The sequence below is a fragment of the Pelobates fuscus genome, chromosome 12 (genome assembly GCF_036172605.1).
Source record: "Pelobates fuscus isolate aPelFus1 chromosome 12, aPelFus1.pri, whole genome shotgun sequence".
Classification (NCBI taxonomy): Eukaryota; Metazoa; Chordata; class Amphibia; order Anura; family Pelobatidae; genus Pelobates; species Pelobates fuscus.
The window spans coordinates 9,658,917-9,683,846 of NC_086328.1; the positions used below are offsets into that span (position 1 = coordinate 9,658,917).

General features: G+C 43.4%; 1 protein-coding gene across 1 annotated transcript in view; it reads right to left on the minus strand.

Annotated features, from left to right (window-relative positions):
- The window catches only part of MEAK7 (MTOR associated protein, eak-7 homolog), an 85,016-nt gene extending 61,599 nt beyond the window's left edge, over nucleotides 1–23,417 (minus strand). Inside the window, exon 1 of the mRNA XM_063437386.1 lies at nucleotides 23,396–23,417. The gene's annotated coding sequence lies outside the window, so the exon portion shown is untranslated. The remainder of the gene's footprint in view (nucleotides 1–23,395) is intronic.
- Between the last annotated feature and the right edge of the window lie 1,513 nt (nucleotides 23,418–24,930).

Sequence of the window (24,930 nt, forward strand, 5' to 3'; positions counted from 1 at the left end):
TGCCAGACAGCTGGGCTCAAAACAAACCGAGCTATGTTACTACAACCTCATCCACGTCACATGCTTCCTCTATTGTCTCCAAGATCTCCGTCTAGCGAAGGGCCATCCCAGGACAGCAAGACCGGTATCCCAGTCCAAAAAAACCCATTGCACCTGTATGTTAGAGTTTAAATTAGATTTTACAACATCCGCCTAGGACTCTTTATATTGCCAGATTTACATTTGAGGTGCATGACGTAATATGAAAGGATCCACAATGTGTCAACGTGAGAGAAATTGGAGACGCATAGCGGAATATGGCATAGGGAGGGTTAATTTGCGCCAGAAACAGCTACTCTCCTGTGGCACCCTGAGAAGCTGACACTTTAAAGGTGTCAGATAAAACAACACACAATACGAACACAGAAATTGAGAGGAACTACGCAAGCTGAAAGCAGTGTGGGGTCCAGCAAGTAAATATATCTACTTGGCTCATGTTTGCTTTTTTAAAAAATATAAAACAAAACAAAAACAAAAAACAACAAAGCTTGGTTCGGCATTCTATAAATGTCAGTCAGTACAATTCTAAAAACAACTGCCTTTTCGAGCGGCACAGCCATGGCATTTCATGCAAATCACCATGCATTTCCCATGATTCCCAGGTCATCGCAGTGAAAGTCCTTAACAATCAATCTTTCTATGTCAACTCAGTTCACCAATTTAACAAGGCATTTAAAAAAATCGGTCAAATCTTCAGTAAAAGTTATACAGAGAGGGGTCTAAGAATTTTGTATACAATACCCCTGGGTCATTTTGCACATATTATATTTTATATACAATTGCTTATTATTTAAAACATCTGAAACACCATAACAGCCAAAGCACCCCAGGTCCTGGCGCACCCCCAATGTAAGTAATCATACAGCTTAGTAGGGTCTGACTTCTAAACTGGGGTACACCAGGCACAGCTGCCCCTCCTTCCAGTCAGACGCTCTTTTTACTGAGCCAAGTCCGGTGGTACAGGGCTTAGTTCATTGGATGACAGTGATCAGCTTAAAGCTCTCATTTCTAAGAGGATTCTGGATCAGGTGCTTGGTGGACCTCAGGTAAGAAGTGAAATCATTGCCAAATGGTTTGACTTTGGGGAGATGAGGGGAGAGGTCCAGGGCATTTCTGGCACTGTAGTGGTGATGGTGCTTGGAGTGTTCATTTAATACAACCACATACATTTACTAAAAGGAATACGTCAAGCTAACTTACATTATAAACAATCAAGAGAGTTTCCCTTTTATAAAAACAGTCCCCCATTTGCTATTTCAAATGACTATTCCAACATGTGTTGTTACATGGTAGAAAAGTCGTCCATCTCTCCTTGTGGAGAATCTCATTTATTAAAACCTCAGGCCACCAATGTTTTGGTCGCCTTGCTGCCTTTATCAATATAGATAAGAAATATTATTGGTCTGACATTTACTAAAATAATTGTCTACATTTATACAAGAAGAGCTGGCCTACTCCTGTGTATTGTGAATAGTGGCCAGTTACAGAGGGGCTGAGTGTTCGTTGCATAAAAGGTAGAAGGTCAGTATTGTTTGGGAGATCAATGTGTGTTTTTGAAGAACAGAAACAAATGCTCAGTGAGGACAGCCTGTATGTCTTCCTGGACACGTCACTTCTACACACAGACTGACAGCATGTTCAAGGCAGAATGCCTACCTTGTCTGACATCTGACGCAGTGATCATCGCTGTCTTCATATCGGTGACCTGATGGAGCGAGGATATTGGACTTTCTGGGTAAAATAAATAAATCATCTTGCAACCCTTAAACACATGGGACGACAGAATATGAATGGATACAAAATAATCTAAACTGAATTTAAAGGATTTACTGTGCACAACATGACAGAGTCTCGTTTAAAGACACAGATAATCGTGGTGTCTATTAAAACCGCTCGATGTACTCGCTTCTAGAGAACAGAACCTCCTGCCATTGTGGGAACCAAATAACAGAACACGGTAGCAGGAGTTTAATGGGTTACCCACTTCTCAGCACTCTACATCTGTATTCACAGGGTGTATTTACGCGCCAGTTATTTTAAATGGCTTTCCTCCGCATTAACCCTTCATTCTGGACATAATACGCTATAGATATTATTGATACACTTGGAGAGGGGTCCCTAACCCATATTTTCCTCATATTTTGTTTTGTGCTTACAACACGTTCTTACTTTGTACAAAAACCTTACTTAACTTAAAGGGACACTATAGTCACCCAGACCACTTCAGCTCAATGAAGTGGTCTGGGTACCAGGTCCCCCAGGTTTTAACCCTTCACATGTAAACATAGCAGTTTCAGAGAAACTACTATGTTTACATTGCAGGGTTAATCCAACCTCTAGTGGCCATCTTCCTGAAAGGAGCTAGAGGAAATTGCATCCAGCGTGCAGAACGTCCATAGGAAAGCATTGACAAATGCGTGTGCGGCTATTGCCGCGCATGCGCATTCGGCTCCACTCGGGAGCTGACGTTGGCAGGGGAGGAGAGGTCACCAGTGCTGAGGGAGCCCGGTGCTGGCTAAGGTAAGCTGCTGAAGGGGGACCCAGGTTTTTTTCCTGACACTATAGTGATCCTTTAAGAATTAAAAAACAAACAAAAAAAAACAACCAAACCAAATAAAAAAAACGAACACATTTTAAAATGTTATCTATATAAGCCAACTACATACATAGGCACTGAACACAGAAGATAATGAGGCCATCCGAGATAACACACGCAGCCCCCTGCAACTACTCAATAGCATTAGCACACGAGAGATACAAGACATACTGAAACATAGACGAGACACTGGGTAACTCCCCGCCCCCTCTTCTCAGGGCCTGCACCCCCCCACACAACCAGACAATACCAGGGAATCTGGCAACCCGCCAAACCATAAACACCCACGAACACCACACCTAATACTTAGCACCGCTGAGTAAAAGATATATGACCCACCCCCCCACCCTGACCCCCCACATCCTCGAGCCCCCACCCCATTTGCGAGACCGACAAGGTGACCATGTACCGATGAGTATAAACAAGACATCAACCAGCTAACGACATATAACAGCCTTCTCGACGTACGACAACTAGACTGAATTGACCTATCAGAGTACAATGTTGAAACCTTGTATGTATACCCTGTTTTACCTTACGAAATTTACTCCCCTATCTTTTTCTTCTGTACCCCCTCCCCGAAACAACAAAATCTTCAAAATAAAGTTAAAAAAAAAAAAAAATGTTATCTATACTTTGGGATAGAAGGCTGCCTATCAGATTTGCATTATATGTGCATGATACAAGTAATACACATATACATTATAAATACACCTATACAACATACACAGTTCCAAGGTGGACCTAAAGATTTTAAATTAATAAACAAGGTTGCCCTGCACCATCACAAATTCCTATGCACATTTAAATAAGTTTTTTTTGAACCACTGCAATGGCTATTAAAGTGTTAGCTCACCTGCCAAGTGAAGGCAAAACTCTTAGGTAAATCCGACATGAACAATTAACCACGCTGCTTTCATCTAAAAGGCAAAATTATTCAGCTCAGCAATAGGGACAGGTTGACTTTTTCAATCTCAGTTCTGCCATTTGGATTTTAATTCACTATAATTTGGTGCTCAATGAATTACGCTTATTAGGTGAATACTTTCACTTTTATTAGAAATAAACCGCAGATGAAATGAAGAAATCCAGCCATCTTATTTGTGACAGAGCCCTTTAAATATGGAATAAGGACGTGTAAAAAGGGATTAGGAAAAAAATAGCAATTAAAGAAGGATTGTGTGTTCCTCCAACGCTACTAATTAAATTATATTCGTCTTTTGTTGTAGTCGACAAAAAATATTTTTCCTTTTTTTTTTTTTTGCACAGAAAAATTTGAACTATTTTTAGAAGCAATTAAAAAACGCAAAGAAACAACAACAGGTGTTTAACGAATATGATAATGTTTTGCAGAAAATTTTTACATATGGGAATTGACACGAAAATGTCCATATTGTATGCAGCCTTCAACATTGCAACCCCTTCTCCACCGGGATGTATAATCCACTCTCCGGGGGGAATCTATATAAAGGCATCACGTTACGCACTTTTAACATAATTGATTTGGGGGATTTAAACCATTTATGATCAGTTTGAGTAACTTCGGAAAATTAAAACAAAAAAACCTGGACAATTATTTATTTTCTCGCTTCTCCTATGCGACTATGGTTGTATTTCATTATCACTGTGACGCGCGTTTACACCATATTGCCTACACATCACCTAATATGAATCATTACCTCTAATCCAACAAGCAGACCAATATCAAAATCATAAACTATACATGATATTTAGATAAAACTATTTTTATTTCATACGAACCCTAGTATTGACTTCTTAATTAAAGTACAAAAACCTAGAAAAAGATTGTTATTTAAGCACTAGTGGTTAGCATATACATTTAATTAATAATATAAACCCACCCAGTATAACTAAGTGTAACCTAACCTACACAGTGCATCTAACGTGTGTGGGAGCCTGGAGTGTCCCTTTAATAATATAAACCCACCCAGTATAACTAACTGTAACCTAACCTACACAGTGCACCTATGTGTGTGGAAGCCTGGAGTGTCCCTTTAATAATATAAACCCACCCAGTATAACTAACTGTAACCTAACCTACACAGTGCACCTAACGTGTGTGGGAGCCTGGAGTGTCCCTTTATTAATATAAACCCACCCAGTATAACTAACTGTAACCTAACCTACACAGTGCACCTAACGTGTGTGGGAGCCTGGAGTGTCCCTTTAATAATATAAACCCACTTAGTATAACTAACTGTAACCTAACCTACACAGTGCATCTAACGTGTGTGGGAGCCTGGAGTAACCCTTTAATAATATAAACCCACTTAGTATAACTAACTGTAACCTAACCTACACAGTGCATCTAACGTGTGTGGGATCCTGGAGTGTCCCTTTAATAATATAAACCCACTTAGTATAACTAACTGTAACCTAACCTACACAGTGCATCTAACGTGTGTGGGAGCCTGGAGTGTCCCTTTAATAATATAAACCCACACAGTATAACTAACTGTAAGCTAACCTACACAGTGCATCCAACGTGTGTGGGAGCCTGGAGTGTCCCTTTAATAATATAAACCCACCCAGTATAACTAACTGTAACCTAACCTACACAGTGCATCTAACGTGTGTGGGAGCCTGGAGTAACCCTTTAATAATATAAACCCACTTAGTATAACTAACTGTAACCTAACCTACACAGTGCATCTAACGTGTGTGGGAGCCTGGAGTGTCCCTTTAATAATATAAACCCACACAGTATAACTAACTGTAAGCTAACCTACACAGTGCATCCAACGTGTGTGGGAGCCTGGAGTGTCCCTTTAATAATATAAACCCACCCAGTATAACTAACTGTAACCTAACCTACACAGTGCATCTAACGTGTGTGGGAGCCTGGAGTAACCCTTTAATAATATAAACCCACTTAGTATAACTAACTGTAACCTAACCTACACAGTGCATCTAACGTGTGTGGGAGCCTGGAGTGTCCCTTTAATAATATAAACCCACACAGTATAACTAACTGTAAGCTAACCTACACAGTGCATCCAACGTGTGTGGGAGCCTGGAGTGTCCCTTTAATAATATAAACCCACCCAGTATAACTAACTGTAACCTAACCTACACAGTGCACCTAACGTGTGTGGGAGCCTGGAGTGTCCCTTTAATAATATAAACCCACCCAGTATAACTAACTGTAACCTAACCTACACAGTGCATCTAACGTGTGTGGGAGCCTGGAGTGTCCCTTTAATAATATAAACCCACCCAGTATAACTAACTGTAACCTAACCTACACAGTGCACCTAACGTGTGTGGGAGCCTGGAGTGTCCCTTTAATAATATAAACCCACCCAGTATAACTAACTGTAACCTAACCTACACAGTGCACCTAACGTGTGTGGGAGCCTGGAGTGTCCCTTTAATAATATAAACCCACACAGTATAACTAACTGTAAGCTAACCTACACAGTGCATCTAACGTGTGTGGGAACCTGGAGTGTCCCTTTAATAATATAAACCCACCCAGTATAACTAACTGTAACCTAACCTACACAGTGCACCTAACGAGTGTGGGAGCCTGGAGTGTCCCTTTAATAATATAAACCCACACAGTATAACTAACTGTAACCTAACCTACACAGTGCATCCAACGTGTGTGGGAGCCTGGAGTGTCCCTTTAATAATATAAACCCACACAGTATAACTAACTGTAACCTAACCTACACAGTGCATCTAACGTGTGTGGGAGCCTGGAGTATCCCTTTAATAATATAAACCCACCCAGTATAACTAACTGTAACCTAACCTACACAGTGCATCTAACGTGTGTGGGAGCCTGGAGTGTCTCTTTAATAATATAAACCCACCCAGTATAACTAACTGTAACCTAACCTACACAGTGCATCCAACGTGTGTGGGAGCCTGGGGTGTCCCTTTAATAATATAAACCCACCCAGTATAACTAACTGTAACCTAACCTACACAGTGCACCTAACGTGTGTGGGAGCCTGGAGTGTCCCTTTAATAATATAAACCCACACAGTATAACTAACTGTAAGCTAACCTACACAGTGCATCTAACGTGTGTGGGAACCTGGAGTGTCCCTTTAATAATATAAACCCACCCAGTATAACTAACTGTAACCTAACCTACACAGTGCACCTAACGAGTGTGGGAGCCTGGAGTGTCCCTTTAATAATATAAACCCACACAGTATAACTAACTGTAACCTAACCTACACAGTGCATCTAACGTGTGTGGGAGCCTGGGGTGTCCCTTTAATAATATAAACCCACCCAGTATAACTAACTGTAACCTAACTTACACAGTGCATCTAACGTGTGTGGGAGCCTGGAGTGTCTCTGTAATAATATAAACCCACCCAGTATAACTAACTGTAACCTAACTTACACAGTGGACCTAACGTGTGTGGGAGCCTGGAGTGTCCCTTTAATAATATAAACCCACCCAGTATAACTAACTGTAACCTAACCTACACAGTGCACCTAACGTGTGTGGGAGCCTGGAGTGTCCCTTTAATAATATAAACCCACCCAGTATAACTAGCTGTAACCTAACCTACACAGTGCATCTAACGTGTGTGAGAGCCTGGAGTGTCCCTTTAATAATATAAACCCACCCAGTATAACTAACTGTAACCTAACTTACACAGTGCATCTAACGTGTGTGGGAGCCTGGAGTGTCCCTGTAATAATATAAACCCACCCAGTATAACTAACTGTAACCTAACTTACACAGTGGACCTAACGTGTGTGGGAGCCTGGAGTGTCCCTTTAATAATATAAACCCACCCAGTATAACTAACTGTAACCTAACCTACACAGTGCATCTAACGTGTGTGGGAGCCTGGAGTGTCCCTTTAATAATATAAACCCACCCAGTATAACTAACTGTAACCTAACCTACACAGTGCATCTAACGTGTGTGGGAGCCTGGAGTGTCCCTTTAATAATATAAACCCACCCAGTATAACTAACTGTAACCTAACCTACACAGTGCACCTAACGTGTGTGGGAGCCTGGAGTGTCCCTTTAATAATATAAACCCACCCAGTATAACTAACTGTAACCTAACCTACACAGTGCACCTAACGTGTGTGGGAGCCTGGAGTGTCCCTTTAATAATATAAACCCACCCAGTATAACTAACTGTAACCTAACCTACACAGTGCATCTAACGTGTGTGGGAGCCTGGAGTGTCCCTTTAATAATATAAACCCACCCAGTATAACTAACTGTAACCTAACCTACACAGTGCATCTAACGTGTGTGGGAGCCTGGAGTGTCCCTTTAATAATATAATCCCACCCAGTATAACTAACTGTAACCTAACCTACACAGTGCACCTAACATGTGTGGGAGCCTGGAGTGTCCCTTTAATAATATAAACCCACCCAGTATAACTAACTGTAACCTAACCTACACAGTGCATCTAACGTGTGTGGGAGCCTGGAGTGTCCCTTTAATAATATAAACCCACCCAGTATAACTAACTGTAACCTAACCTACACAGTGCACCTAACGTGTGTGGGAGCCTGGAGTGTCCCTTTAATAATATAAACCCACCCAGTATAACTAACTGTAACCTAACCTACACAGTGCATCTAACGTGTGTGGGAGCCTGGAGTGTCCCTTTAATAATATAAACCCACACAGTATAACTAACTGTAAGCTAACCTACACAGTGCATCCAACGTGTGTGGGAGCCTGGAGTGTCCCTTTAATAATATAAACCCACCCAGTATAACTAACTGTAACCTAACCTACACAGTGCATCTAACGTGTGTGGGAGCCTGGAGTAACCCTTTAATAATATAAACCCACTTAGTATAACTAACTGTAACCTAACCTACACAGTGCACCTAACGTGTGTGGGAGCCTGGAGTGTCCCTTTAATAATATAAACCCACCCAGTATAACTAACTGTAACCTAACCTACACAGTGCACCTAACGTGTGTGGGAGCCTGGAGTGTCCCTTTAATAATATAAACCCACACAGTATAACTAACTGTAAGCTAACCTACACAGTGCATCCAACGTGTGTGGGAGCCTGGAGTGTCCCTTTAATAATATAAACCCACCCAGTATAACTAACTGTAACCTAACCTACACAGTGCATCTAACGTGTGTGGGAGCCTGGAGTAACCCTTTAATAATATAAACCCACTTAGTATAACTAACTGTAACCTAACCTACACAGTGCATCTAACGTGTGTGGGAGCCTGGAGTGTCCCTTTAATAATATAAACCCACCCAGTATAACTAACTGTAACCTAACCTACACAGTGCACCTAACGTGTGTGGGAGCCTGGAGTGTCCCTTTAATAATATAAACCCACCCAGTATAACTAACTGTAACCTAACCTACACAGTGCATCTAACGTGTGTGGGAGCCTGGAGTGTCCCTTTAATAATATAAACCCACCCAGTATAACTAACTGTAACCTAACCTACACAGTGCACCTAACGTGTGTGGGAGCCTGGAGTGTCCCTTTAATAATATAAACCCACCCAGTATAACTAACTGTAACCTAACCTACACAGTGCACCTAACGTGTGTGGGAGCCTGGAGTGTCCCTTTAATAATATAAACCCACACAGTATAACTAACTGTAAGCTAACCTACACAGTGCATCTAACGTGTGTGGGAACCTGGAGTGTCCCTTTAATAATATAAACCCACCCAGTATAACTAACTGTAACCTAACCTACACAGTGCACCTAACGAGTGTGGGAGCCTGGAGTGTCCCTTTAATAATATAAACCCACACAGTATAACTAACTGTAACCTAACCTACACAGTGCATCCAACGTGTGTGGGAGCCTGGAGTGTCCCTTTAATAATATAAACCCACACAGTATAACTAACTGTAACCTAACCTACACAGTGCATCTAACGTGTGTGGGAGCCTGGAGTATCCCTTTAATAATATAAACCCACCCAGTATAACTAACTGTAACCTAACCTACACAGTGCATCTAACGTGTGTGGGAGCCTGGAGTGTCTCTTTAATAATATAAACCCACCCAGTATAACTAACTGTAACCTAACCTACACAGTGCATCCAACGTGTGTGGGAGCCTGGGGTGTCCCTTTAATAATATAAACCCACCCAGTATAACTAACTGTAACCTAACCTACACAGTGCACCTAACGTGTGTGGGAGCCTGGAGTGTCCCTTTAATAATATAAACCCACACAGTATAACTAACTGTAAGCTAACCTACACAGTGCATCTAACGTGTGTGGGAACCTGGAGTGTCCCTTTAATAATATAAACCCACCCAGTATAACTAACTGTAACCTAACCTACACAGTGCACCTAACGAGTGTGGGAGCCTGGAGTGTCCCTTTAATAATATAAACCCACACAGTATAACTAACTGTAACCTAACCTACACAGTGCATCTAACGTGTGTGGGAGCCTGGGGTGTCCCTTTAATAATATAAACCCACCCAGTATAACTAACTGTAACCTAACTTACACAGTGCATCTAACGTGTGTGGGAGCCTGGAGTGTCCCTGTAATAATATAAACCCACCCAGTATAACTAACTGTAACCTAACTTACACAGTGGACCTAACGTGTGTGGGAGCCTGGAGTGTCCCTTTAATAATATAAACCCACCCAGTATAACTAACTGTAACCTAACCTACACAGTGCACCTAACGTGTGTGGGAGCCTGGAGTGTCCCTTTAATAATATAAACCCACCCAGTATAACTAGCTGTAACCTAACCTACACAGTGCATCTAACGTGTGTGAGAGCCTGGAGTGTCCCTTTAATAATATAAACCCACCCAGTATAACTAACTGTAACCTAACTTACACAGTGCATCTAACGTGTGTGGGAGCCTGGAGTGTCCCTGTAATAATATAAACCCACCCAGTATAACTAACTGTAACCTAACTTACACAGTGGACCTAACGTGTGTGGGAGCCTGGAGTGTCCCTTTAATAATATAAACCCACCCAGTATAACTAACTGTAACCTAACCTACACAGTGCACCTAACGTGTGTGATAGCCTGCAGTGTCCCTTTAATAATATAAACCCACCCAGTATAACTAACTGTAACCTACACAGTGCACCTAACGTGTGTGGGAGCCTGGAGTGTCCCTGTAATAATATAAACCCACCCAGTATAACTAATGGTAACCTAACCTACACAGTGCACCTAACGTGAGTGGGAACCTGGAGTGTCCCTTTAATAATATAAACCCACCCAGTATAACTGTAACCTAACCTACACAGTGCATCTAACGTGTGTGGGAGCCTGGAGTGTCTCTTTAATAATATAAACCCACCCAGTATAACTAACTGTAACCTAACCTACACTGTGCACCTAACGTGTGTGGGAGCCTGGAGTGTCCCTTTAATAATATAAACCCACCCAGTATAACTAACTGTAACCTACACAGTGCACCTATTGTGTGTGGGAGCCTGGAGTGTCCCTGTAATAATATTTTTATAAACCCACCCAGTATAACTAACTGTAACCTAACCTACACAGTGCATCTAACGTGTGTGGGAGCCTGGGGTGTCCCTTTAATAATATAAACCCACCCAGTATAACTAACTGTAACCTAACTTACACAGTGCATCTAACGTGTGTGGGAGCCTGGAGTGTCCCTGTAATAATATAAACCCACCCAGTATAACTAACTGTAACCTAACTTACACAGTGGACCTAACGTGTGTGGGAACCTGGAGTGTCTCTTTAATAATATAAACCCACCCAGTATAACTAACTGTAACCTAACCTACACTGTGCACCTAACGTGTGTGGGAGCCTGGAGTGTCCCTTTAATAATATAAACCCACCCAGTATAACTAACTGTAACCTACACAGTGCACCTATTGTGTGTGGGAGCCTGGAGTGTCCCTGTAATAATATTTTTATAAACCCACCCAGTATAACTAACTGTAACCTAACCTACACAGTGCACCTATTGTGTGTGGGAGCCTGGAGTGTCCCTGTAATAATATTTTTATAAACCCACCCAGTATAACTAACTGTAACCTAACCTACACAGTGCATCTAACGTGTGTGGGAGCCTGGAGTGTCCCTGTAATAATATAAACCCACCCAGTATAACTAATGGTAACCTAACTTACACAGTGCATCTAACGTGTGTGGGAGCCTGGAGTGTCCCTGTAATAATATAAACCCACCCAGTATAACTAATGGTAACCTAACTTACACAGTGCATCTAACGTGTGTGGGAGCCTGGAGTGTCCCTGTAATAATATAAACCCACCCAGTATAACTAACTGTAACCTAACTTACACAGTGGACCTAACGTGTGTGGGAGCCTGGAGTGTCCCTTTAATAATATAAACCCACCCAGTATAACTAACTGTAACCTAACCTACACAGTGCACCTAACGTGTGTGGGAGCCTGGTGTGTCCCTTTAATAATATAAACCCACCCAGTATAACTAACTGTAACCTAACCTACACAGTGCACCTAACGTGTGTGGGAGCCTGGAGTGTCCCTTTAATAATATAAACCCACCCAGTATAGCTAACTGTAACCTAACTTACACAGTGCATCTAACGTGTGTGGGAGCCTGGAGTGTCCCTTTAAAAATATAAACCCACCCAGTATAACTAACTGTAACCTACACAGTGCACCTATTGTGTGTGGGAGCCTGGAGTGTCCCTGTAATAATATAAACCCACCCAGTATAACTAACTGTAACCTAACCTACACAGTGCATCTAACGTGTGTGGGAGCCTGGAGTGTCCCTTTAATAATATAAACCCACCCAGTATAACTAACTGTAACCTAACCTACACAGTGCACCTAACGTGTGTGGGAGCCTGGTGTGTCCCTTTAATAATATAAACCCACCCAGTATAACTAACTGTAACCTAACCTACACAGTGCACCTAACGTGTGTGGGAGCCTGGAGTGTCCCTTTAATAATATAAACCCACCCAGTATAGCTAACTGTAACCTAACTTACACAGTGCATCTAACGTGTGTGGGAGCCTGGAGTGTCCCTTTAAAAATATAAACCCACCCAGTATAACTAACTGTAACCTACACAGTGCACCTATTGTGTGTGGGAGCCTGGAGTGTCCCTGTAATAATATAAACCCACCCAGTATAACTAATGGTAACCTAACCTACACAGTGCATCTAACGTGAGTGGGAACCTGGAGTGTCCCTTTAATAATATAAACCCATCCAGTATAACTAACTGTAACCTAACCTACACAGTGCATCTAACGTGTGTGGGAGCCTGGAGTGTCTCTTTAATAATATAAACCCACCCAGTATAACTAACTGTAACCTAACCTACACTGTGCACCTAACGTGTGTGGGAGCCTGGAGTGTCCCTTTAATAATATAAACCCATCCAGTATAACTAACTGTAACCTAATCTACACAGTGCATCTAACGTGTGTGGGAGCCTGGAGTGTCTCTTTAATAATATAAACCTACCCAGTATAACTAACTGTAACATACCCTACACAGTGCACCTAACGTGTGTGGGAGCCTGGAGTGTCCCTTTAATAATATAAACCCAGACAGTATAACTAACTGTAACCTAACCTACACAGTGCTTTTAACGTGTGTGGGAGCCTGGAGTATCCCTTTAATAATATAAACCCACCCAGTATAACTAACTGTAACCCAATCTACACAGTGCATCTAACGTGTGTGGGAGCCTGGAGTGTCCCTTTATAAACCCACCCAGTATAACTGTAACCTAACCTACACAGTGCATCTAACGTGTGTGGGATCCTGGAGTGTCCCTTTATAAACCCACCCAGTATAACTAACTGTAACCTAACCTACACAGTGTACCCAACGTGTGTGGGAGCCTGGAGTGTCCCTTTAATAATATAAACCCACCCAGTATAACTAGCTATAACCTACCCTACACAGTGCACCTAACGTGTGTGGGAGCCTGGAGTGTCCCTTAAATTGGAAATCTAGTTTGAAATGAATACATACATATAAAAGACAATAAATCCCAGGTATTTGATATCTAATCATGCATGGATATAAGGGTCATTTGATGTCTTTCAGTCTAGAAGGAAAATCTAGAATGTATCCAGATCGAAATCTCAAAATATTACTCGCTGTTATGGAAGATTTTTAGTCATACCATGGGAGTGAGGCTGACCAGTCTTTAAATCTGTTTAGTTTGGAAAAACGGCACCTGAGAGGGGATATGATAACATTATACAAATATATTCGGGGCCAGTACAAACCATTATCTGGAAATCTATTCATAAACAGGGCTATACATAGGACACGAGGTCACACATTTAGGCTGGAAGAAAGGAGATTTCATCTAAGGCAAAGAAAAGTTTTTTTTACAGTAAGAGCAATAAGGATATGGAATTCTCTGCCTGAAGAGGTGGTTTTGTCAGTCATTACAGATGTTTAAACCGCAATTGGATAAATACTTGCAAAAACATAACATACAGGGATATAATTTCTAATTAGTGGGGTAACAGCTGCTTGATCCAAGGAGACATCTGACTGCTATCTTGGGGTCAAGAAGGAATTTGTTTGTGGCAAAATTGGAAGCCCTTCAGACTGGGTTTTTTGCCTTCTTTTGGATCAACAGCAACAACACATGTGAGGAAGGCTGAACTTGATGGACGCAAGTCTCTTTTCAGCTATGTAACTATGTAACTATGTAACCTCACACCCAAAGGGGAACCAGAGCATTGGGTGGGGTAACGTTTCATAACATTATATGTGTAAGAGAGAGGTCTTGGCTTTTTCCTTCCCTTCTGGGATTTTGTAAGGTTGGCGAGAGAGGAAGTTCAGAAAATTGTCATAAATACAAGTAAAACTGCTGAAATTGGTCTATATGTGATGCTATACTTGTACAGATAAGTGCAGAGCTCTTGAACCTTATTTTAATACAAATAAATATGATCTCGTAGTTAAGGCACTCCAAGCACCAGGTCCATTAAATCTCATTGTAACCGTCACTGTGCGTGAAAAGATTCTGGTTTTTGTAAAAGTGTTTTGGAGTAGTTAAAAAAAACTGATCTCTCCTATTGGCTAAAGTCCAGCATCTCTTCTTCCAATCAGATCGCGTGAACTACCACTACGACTGTCCTGCCTTCGACAGCAATAAAAGGCAACGCTGGGGCGGGTTAGCTCAGCGCCCTCAGTCTATCACTGCTATAGAAGGTTGGTCGATAAATGTGTAAATTCACTTCCTGATTATCTCAGTGGAAGATGTCAGACTTCATATCTTCTCTGGGGCAGATATACAGGTTTGATAGAAGGCATTTATGGGACAATCTTGGCCAATATCTTCCTCTTTCAACATATGATTTCATAGAATAAAATTGACATTTAGATAATGATTCACATTAAACTACTTCGACTCTGAGTGCCCAAAAGGTAGATCCCCAGATGTTTTAAAACTACAGCTACCATGATGCTTTGTCATTCTAAAAGCATGCAAAGCATCAAGGGAGTTGTAGTTCTAAAACAGCTGGGGATCTACCTTTTAGGTCAATTCGGTCTTCTCAGACAAAAATAAAACGTCTCCTTTTTTATTTTTTTAACGACATGTTATAACGACTATGCTATAAACATTAGCTTTCAGACAAAAAAAACATCAAATCGCTATAATTAATGTTAATATTTAGCTGCAGGGGTTTACCATTTGTTAAGAACAGCAGAAAATATATTGAAGAAAGCCGATTGTTAGTAACCTCTCCTCTTGTCTGGTTAATTATTATTGCATTGACTAAGTGGAGCATCTATTCCTCGGAGTCATGTAACCTACTAGAGCAATTTGAAACTTAAAGTGATGCTCTGGGAGGACTCGTCACACTTCAAGCATTATACAGACAATGCCTTTAATAAAAAAATAAAATAACCAACGCCTTTACGCTGACGTATAAGTCGTCAATCAGCACGAAATACCAGGAATCCGGATACAAACTAATCTCTCACGGGTACAAAACCCCAGAGAAACTCGCTTCTATTAGCAACACATGCGCACCGGAATGCTGGAGATGTGGCAAGGAGCTGGGCATGCTATTCCACATATGGTGGTCGTGCACCAAGATCCAGCCATATTGGCAAGAAATACACCGGATCATCTCGGCTCTCACAGACGACTCCGTAGAATACACCCCAGAAGCCTATCTGCTCCACATGACCCCCATACCGCTGGAGACCTACAAGAAAACCGTCATTCCATATTTGATAAACGCAGCGCGCAGCCTCGTCCCGACCTTCTGGAGGCGGAGCTCAGCCCCCTCCACCAAAGACTGGATCACGAGAGTGGAAGACATCAGGAACATACAGGAAATCATCCTGATGGCAAAGGGAAAAAGCCAGACCTACCAGAAAATCTGGTACCACTGGACACATTGGCTAACAACAATCTACCCAACCCGGAACGGAAATACACAACTTTCAACTGCGATAGAACAGTCCCCATAGTGCACAAGGACACCACATATGTTGGAGCCACCTCCGGATGCCTCCCTGCGCGGGGTGATGGGGGGAGAGGGGACCCGGAGCCGACCCACTGACACCCCCTCTCCTACTAGATCCCATCCTTTACCTCCAGACCAGACCCCCCCCCTCCTCACCCTCATGCTCTTCCGTCACTCCAGGGTACTGGATGCAATACCCCTACACTCTGGAGGAACATTCCACACACATAGACGGCCCAGGCCGAACAACCACACAGCGGCAAAGGACCCCCCCTAACACAAACCCGACACCACTGACCCACCCTCCCCGACCCTTCACCTGCCAATGAGCAACCAACATGTTGGAAACAAACAACTGGCTAACATGACAAGGTCCCCTCAGTCTCACAGCTAGTATTATTCCACGGAGGGGGTTTGTCTCAGCACAGAAGTGCCAGTAAAGTGTGTCTGAAGAGCCCCCCTAATCTGTTGGCTAACCAGGGATTAGTGTATGGTTAGGTAGGGACGGTTCTGTATTGGCTTACTGTGATGTATTGCAGATTCTCACCTTGTTTTCACTTAATAGTAACATTAGACAGAGGGGGGGATTTTGCTACCTGTTCCCAACCCTCACACTCCATCACGTGGCTGCCAACACCAAAGCTCTGCTTTGATCAATTCCTGTGGTAGGCCACGATATGATGAGATACCTCAAATCTGTAGCACCTTCGTGAATAACGAAATGTTGTTTTTGCTCCTGTCCGAGGTACCATTTCTGTTCTTTTGTATGTTTTTATTCTTAATCGTACACACATATGCTCGTGTTATGTCTGAATGTGTATTTCAATATGCTGCGCAGGTAACAGCTTTGATCCCCTGCCTGCTTGTTACATTATGTACTTGTACCTTGCTTAAATCACAAAGAAAAAGAGAATAAAAAATAAATAAAAAATAAATATCTGAATGCCTCTAGGATCTGGGGATTCTCCCTCCCACGCTCCCCTCTTTTGCATAAATTTGTTAGCAGTGGGGGAGCTGGGAGTTTGTACACCGCTCCACCTTCTGTCAGAGAGGTCAGGAAAATGGCGGATAGACTTCTGAGTCTGCCTTTAGTTATTGCCTCTCCGTTAAGAGCCTGTCGGTTTTACCATGGTCGGACAGTTTTGTGTCTCTCCTAGGTAGGCGTCTTCATTTGGGTATGGCTTTAAAGGGATACTATAGTCATCAGAACAACTTAATGTAATACTTCTGGTGTCTATACCATGTCCCTGCAGACTTTTTGCAGTAAACACTGCCTTTTCAGAGAAAAGGCAGTGTTTACATTACAGCCTAGGGACACCCCAGCGGCCACTCCTCAGACGGACACTGGAAGGGATTCCTGGGGCAGTGCTGCACAGTGTGCAGCACTTACATTTAGCATCTACGCTGTGCATGGAAAACTTTGCCCATAGAGATGCACAGATCACCAATTCTGATGATGTCAGCTAAGGATGCGGATTGGGGCAGGGTCAGCACCGGTGGCCCTGCATGGTACTGGAAATAGGTTTTCTAAATTGTGGTTTTAACACTATAGGCTCAGGAATACATGTTCCTTATAGTGTTCCTTTATTTTGTATATTGTATAAAAGTATATCTCTATGGCAGCACCAATTCTGAGAAATGCATGCCCCATGTCCCAGGTGTGCCCCCAACCCCCGTTTTGTCTTTACTATGCAAGTTTTGAGTCCAGACCAGATTCCTTTTGGGTTGAGCACCCTGTCCCACCCTGCCCTGCCCTGCCCTTGCTTCCATTGCCCCTTTGGAGGTGGCCACAGGTAACAATATATTTGAGGTGGTTTGGGATATTAATGTCACTTTATTATAATGTACATAGAACAGATAAATGATATGCATTGTGAGTATATACATTGAAGCACTGTCACTTTAATTGTTTAGATGACACTGCATTTTTCTGAATTGCATTTATTACTTTAATTGTACATTATATATACTCACAATGCTCGTACAACAGATTATTTAAATACACTTTGCTTGTTTAGCTCTATTTGATTTGTCTCCCACGTTAGAATTGGTGTAGAACCCACCAATCATGTGGGATTTTGATGTAGCGGTGGGCTTTACACAATATGGCCGTGTGGTGGAACAGAATCCCCGTATTTGTTTGCTGAGATAGGTGAATTTAGGTCGCCTTATAAAATTTATGTGTAGTTAATAATGGCTAAAAAGCTAATGTTTTCCTTTCTAGTTTTGAGCGAGTCAATGGGCTCCTGAGAATTATGTGCCTCCAGGTACCCGCGCTGTGTAAATCCAGCCCTGTGCTGTGCCCACTACTATTGTTGCACTGTGCCCTGCCCACTGTTATTGTCGCACTGTGCCCTGCCCACTGTTATTGTCGCACTCGCACTGTGCCCTGCCCACGGTTATTGTCGCACTGTGCCCTGCCCACGGTTATTGTCGCACTGTGCCCTGCCCACGGTTATTGTCGCACTGTGCCCTGCCCACGGTTATTGTCGCACTGTGCCCTGCCCACGGTTATTGTCGCACTGTGCCCTGCCCACGGTTATTGTCGCACTGTGCCCTGCCCACGGTTATTGTCGCACTGTGCCCTGCCCACGGTTATTGTCGCACTGTGCCCTGCCCACGGTTATTGTCGCACTGTGCCCTGCCCACGGTTATTGTCGCACTGTGCCCTGCCCACGGTTATTGTCGCACTGTGCCCTGCCCACGGTTATTGTCGCACTGTGCCCTGCCCACGGTTATTGTCGCACTGTGCCCTGCCCACTGTTATTGTCGCACTGTGCCCTGCCCACGGTTATTGTCGCACTGTGCCCTGCCCACTGTTATTGTCGCACTGTGCCCTGCCCACGGTTATTGTCGCACTGTGCCCTGCCCACTGTTATTGTCGCACTGTGCCCTGCCCACGGTTATTGTCGCACTGTGCCCTGCCCACTGTTATTGTCGCACTGTGCCCTGCCCACGGTTATTGTCGCACTGTGCCCTGCCCACTGTTATTGTCACACTGTGCCCTGCCCACTGTTATTGTCACACTGTGCCCTGCCCACTGTTATTGTCACACTGTGCCCTGCCCACGGTTATTGTCGCACTGTGCCCTGCCCACTGTTATTGTCGCACTGTGCCCTGCCCACTGTTATTGTCGCACTGTGCCCTGCCCACGGTTATTGTCGCACTGTGCCCTGCCCACGGTTATTGTCACACTGTGCCCTGCCCACTGTTATTGTCACACTGTGCCCTGCCCACTGTTATTGTCACACTGTGCCCTGCCCACGGTTATTGTCGCACTGTGCCCTGCCCACTGTTATTGTCGCACTGTGCCCTGCCCACTGTTATTGTCGCACTGTGCCCTGCCCACGGTTATTGTCGCACTGTGCCCTGCCCACGGTTATTGTCGCACTGTGCCCTGCCCACGGTTATTGTCGCACTGTGCCCTGCCCACGGTTATTGTCGCACTGTGCCCTGCCCACTGTTATTGTCACACTGTGCCCTGCCCACTGTTATTGTCACACTGTGCCCTGCCCACTGTTATTGTCACACTGTGCCCTGCCCACGGTTATTGTCGCACTGTGCCCTGCCCACTGTTATTGTCGCACTGTGCCCTGCCCACGGTTATTGTCGCACTGTGCCCTGCCCACTGTTATTGTCGCACTGTGCCCTGCCCACGGTTATTGTCGCACTGTGCCCTGCCCACTGTTATTGTCACACTGTGCCCTGCCCACTGTTATTGTCACACTGTGCCCTGCCCACTGTTATTGTCACACTGTGCCCTGCCCACTGTTATTGTCACACTGTGCCCTGCCCACGGTTATTGTCGCACTGTGCCCTGCCCACTGTTATTGTCGCACTGTGCCCTGCCCACTGTTATTGTCGCACTGTGCCCTGCCCACGGTTATTGTCGCACTGTGCCCTGCCCACGGTTATTGTCACACTGTGCCCTGCCCACTGTTATTGTCACACTGTGCCCTGCCCACGGTTATTGTCGCCCTGTGCCCTGCCCACTGTTATTGTCGCACTGTGCCCTGCCCACGGTTATTGTCGCACTGTGCCCTGCCCACGGTTATTGTCGCACTGTGCCCTGCCCACGGTTATTGTCGCACTGTGCCCTGCCCACGGTTATTGTCGCACTGTGCCCTGCCCACGGTTATTGTCGCACTGTGCCCTGCCCACGGTTATTGTCGCACTGTGCCCTGCCCACGGTTATTGTCGCACTGTGCCCTGCCCACTGTTATTGTCACACTGTGCCCTGCCCACGGTTATTGTCGCACTGTGCCCTGCCCACGGTTATTGTCGCACTGTGCCCTGCCCACGGTTATTGTCACACTGTGCCCTGCCCACGGTTATTGTCACACTGTGCCCTGCCCACGGTTATTGTCGCACTGTGCCCTGCCCACGGTTATTGTCGCACTGTGCCCTGCCCACTGTTATTGTCACACTGTGCCCTGCCCACGGTTATTGTCGCACTGTGCCCTGCCCACTGTTATTGTCGCACTGTGCCCTGCCCACTGTTATTGTCGCACTGTGCCCTGCCCACGGTTATTGTCGCACTGTGACTGACGTTTTTTCATATAATAATTCACAGCCAGCACTGACACCACATGGTACCACGTCCCACAATGATTAACTCCCATAGCTGCCCAGCGAAGGGCTGAACGTGTAATCGATGGATGATAGATTCTGGCTTCTAACAAACTTTAAACGAGCCGCAGATCATGTCCGAGATTTTGCTGTACCTGGAGATTTTATGGAGCAGGAGTGAACGCTCACATCATTCTGTGACAGAGAGTGGACAGACATGAGCAGAGACGTCACTGCTTTCCTCCAAGTAGAAACGTTTACATTTGCTGCACACCTTCTCCAAGTTTGATAGTTACTTTAAAATGACTCCAGCACCCAGGTAAAGCATTGATATATTAAAAGGGAATCGTCATCTATCTGGAAATTACCGCCATTTAATAAAAAGGAAAATCCCCTAAAACTTGTATAAAAGATCGATTTTTTTTTTTTTTTTTGTGATGCTCGATTCTATTTTACATTTATTTTAACGATTCTGACATCACTATCCAGTCCAACCAAGGCACAGCCAGGGCACGCATTGCTAATGAGGGGGAGGAATAGAAACTATTCAGGAGATTTATCAAATCTTTGTATTCTGAAAAGAAGGCAAAGAAATTAAATGTATTTTTATTGTTAATTTTGCCTCTTTCCCAAATATTTTTTCTATGCTGATTAACAGGAGCAAAGGACTGAGCTTGTAACAATGATGGACAGGGAGCTAAGATGGAGGCACCCAGCTGCAGGATAACATGATGTTGATTTCTGCATTTAAATGTTATTTATTCACAAGTTTAAAATACATATTAGCCCCTTAAGGACGGCGGGCGATCTATGCCGTCCTTGAAAGAGTGGCTCTGAATGCCGGAGGGCGGCATAGTACGCTCAGCCGTCATGGACCCCTGTACTCACCTGGAACAAGGCCCCAGCAGTCCCCCTGCAGCAGCTCTGGCCATCCGGCCCTCCAGGGCCATGTGATCACATGGGGGTATTGTTGTACTCAGGAGACTTCGCTGGACACAAATGAGTGTTTTCAAAGTAAAACTTATCACGACAATGATATGACCAGTAAAAGTGTAATTTTTGTTTCAAAAAAATTATAATTTAGTGGCTACTACTAAAGACTGGAAATACCACATTTTGAATACCCTGGATTGTATACAATTGAAAATGGTATGCCATGGTGAGGTTTATTCACATTCCTGGGCTACCATATGTTCTCAAAAGGCAACATAAAAATGGGTTTGCAAAAATCCATAAAACCTGTACATTGCACTGTTGTACTCCTGAGACATTTCTGAATACAAATGTGTATTTTATTTCAGTAAAACCCAACAGTATTATGACATTCACAGTTAAAATGCCACGCAGAACTTGAAAAAAAAAATTCTTAATTTCTCATAATGTTTTAGATTTTATTCATATTAAATTATGTTTCATATCTAAAGATTTAATTTGGAATTAAAGCCCTGTTTCTCCTGAACAAAATGATATATAATAAGTGTGGGTGCATATAATATGAAAGAGGTGAATTATGGTTGAACCACGTTTAGCGCAAATTCCAGGTTTTGTTTTGATCACAACTTGTACAATTAGCTCACTCCTTAAGGGGTTAAATGTAACGGGTTAAACATTAAAAGCCATGAGAAGTGATTGTTCACTTTTGAAGCGAACCGAGTAGTGTTTTAGGCAAAATGTAAATATTGCGGTTTTATAGAGACGGTAGTGGTTTACATTGCCAGAAAAAATGGCAGCGTCTGTGCAGCAAAACCACCCTATTAAAGATATACAGGGCTATTCACTATCATGAGAATTCAAAGATATACAGGGCTATTCACTATCATGAGAATTCAAAGATATACAGGGCTATTTCACATTTAAGGCCAGAGGAACCCTGATGGTGGTTGTGGTGCCTAGAGTGTCCCTTTAAGCAACAGTAGAGCAGGGCTACGGCTACTAAGAAAAGAGGTTATTCCCGGAAATCAGAAGTTGTCAGGGACAGACAGGAAAATGTCATATTTAACACCAAGAAAGCAAACAGAGAATTGTTTATAGATCTCCTATCTTGGCCGAAACTGTGCAAATTCAACGTCAATTCCTGACCAATCCCAGTTCCATAAACGATCCTGTAAATGGGAAGACCATGTGTACTGGCATTAAGAACTGACATATCACCTAGCGATCATAGGCCAAAATGTCACACTAAAGGGGGGAGGGGGGTCCATTAACTGAACCCTAAATTGGTGCAAATTAAAATCCAAACGGCAATGTTTGTGTTAAAATAGCCGGGCTATAACTAGAGTAGAGCTGGACATTATTTTTCCCAAATATTTTAACCTAGTAAATAAACATATGCCAAAAATAAACAGTACGGGTAAGTCTTTTCATTCAAGTGGAAGATCATATTCAATTGATATTACAATAGAGCTCTCCGTAAAGACATAATCTCCTGTTAGCGGTGGGTGATGTGTCTTTCTATACAATATTACAGTAGACACAGTATGAGCAGAGCCCAGTATACACAATATACTATATTAAAACGTGTACATTGAATATCAGCCTTTGTTTGTGGAAGCCAGGAGTCCTGGATTTTGGTCTTTGCTTAAAATATAACAAAACAATTTAAGCTGGTATATTATAAAGTTATTAATCAGCCTGGGAGCTCGGATTATAGAATTTATAGTACAATTAGTACACACTGACCCTGCGTATTGTCTGAGCAGGAAACCAGTCTGGAAAAAGTGCAGATTTTATCTGACGAAGTGAAAGGTTATCACTTACCTGTTTGCTGTAGGTTACACACCCTGTACTAATCAGCACGCAGGGAAAGCCATGCAGGTGTGGGCATATCACATCCATTAAAAGGCTCCTTGGTCTGTCATCCTTAGGGCGTATTCACTAAACGGTGAATTGGGCTCAACTAAAAATATGTCGCTAAATGATGCTGAGCCCCGTAATGACACGGAATTATTAGTTTGTCGATACACAAAAGACGGAAGCCACTTAGTATGTTTTGCCATGTTTGTTAAACATGTAGCTTCTGTTTTATATTAAATTGGCAATTTTATATATTGTATAGAAAGGCATGCATTACAGCAGGGGTTCCCAGACCGGTCCACGTGAGCCGCCAACAGCCCAGGTTTTGTCAGTATCTCACCTGGAATATGAAATACAGAAATCGTGCACTGCTGCTGGGCCGCGAGGGGTGGTCTACCATGGGTTGAAGTTTTCCTTTATGTTTCTGTAACATCTATATACACAGGCTTAACCCCAACCCCAGCACCCACAGAAAAGAATTGGGAAGTGAGATGCAATAGGACAGGCCAGTGATCAGACTGCGTCACTGGCTCATCTCCAAAGGGTCCGCCCAGAAGGGGCAGGTCCGTCGAAATTACTGGCAGGTCACTCTTGCAGCCATTCTTTCTGACAATCATCATCATCCAGGCCGGCCCACTAAGGCACGACCCTGCAGGCAGCACTGTTTCCGTACTCCCTGATCCCAGTCCTAGTGCCCTGAATACAGCGCCAGTCTGTCTTATGATGCGCTCAACCTATGTTTTGTGGGGACAGTTCCCTTGTGTCCCAAAAAGTCAGGATGGCTGGACAAGACCCAAAAATAAGGACTGTCCCGCCAAAATTGGGACAGTTGGGAGCCCTACACTGGTTAATTCACTAAAGTGAGAATTCAAAGTGAATTTCAAATCTAAGGCAAAAGTGGCTGAACTGAAAGAGTATCTTTCCAATTCGGCTATTTTGATCTTAAATTTGAAATTCGTTTTAAATTCACTTTGAATTCTCACGTTAGTAAATGACCCTGGCAGTGTTTATATTCGTCATGTTCCTGTGGCTGCTGAGTTCCTGTTTTGCTAAATTCCTGTGTCCATGTTGATCACGACACCCATCAAGTCTCGTCTGGCTTCTGGTAGCCCAGGGACTCAAGCTGTGGATGAAAGTGATGTCACAGGTATAGTTGGCGCCATGCTCCGTGTCTCTCATCAAGAGTCTGCAACTTGTACAGGACCACTGTGACCACCCATAGGCAAGACCAGGGCACACCCCCTGTATTTGGTGGGGGTGGTATCACTATAACATACCATAAGAGTGCCTTCACATCCAGTAAATTAAACAATAGGAACCAATAATAACCATGACAACCAGTACACGACACCTTGCAACAAAACTGTAAAGTGCAACACAACCCAGCATGGGATTATGGATTTATTGCAGATACAGTAAATAAGCCTCGTCCCCCGACGTGTTAGTCATTCTCCATCAACGATGAATAAGCAAGGTCTCCTATCAAAGTCCTACAGTAC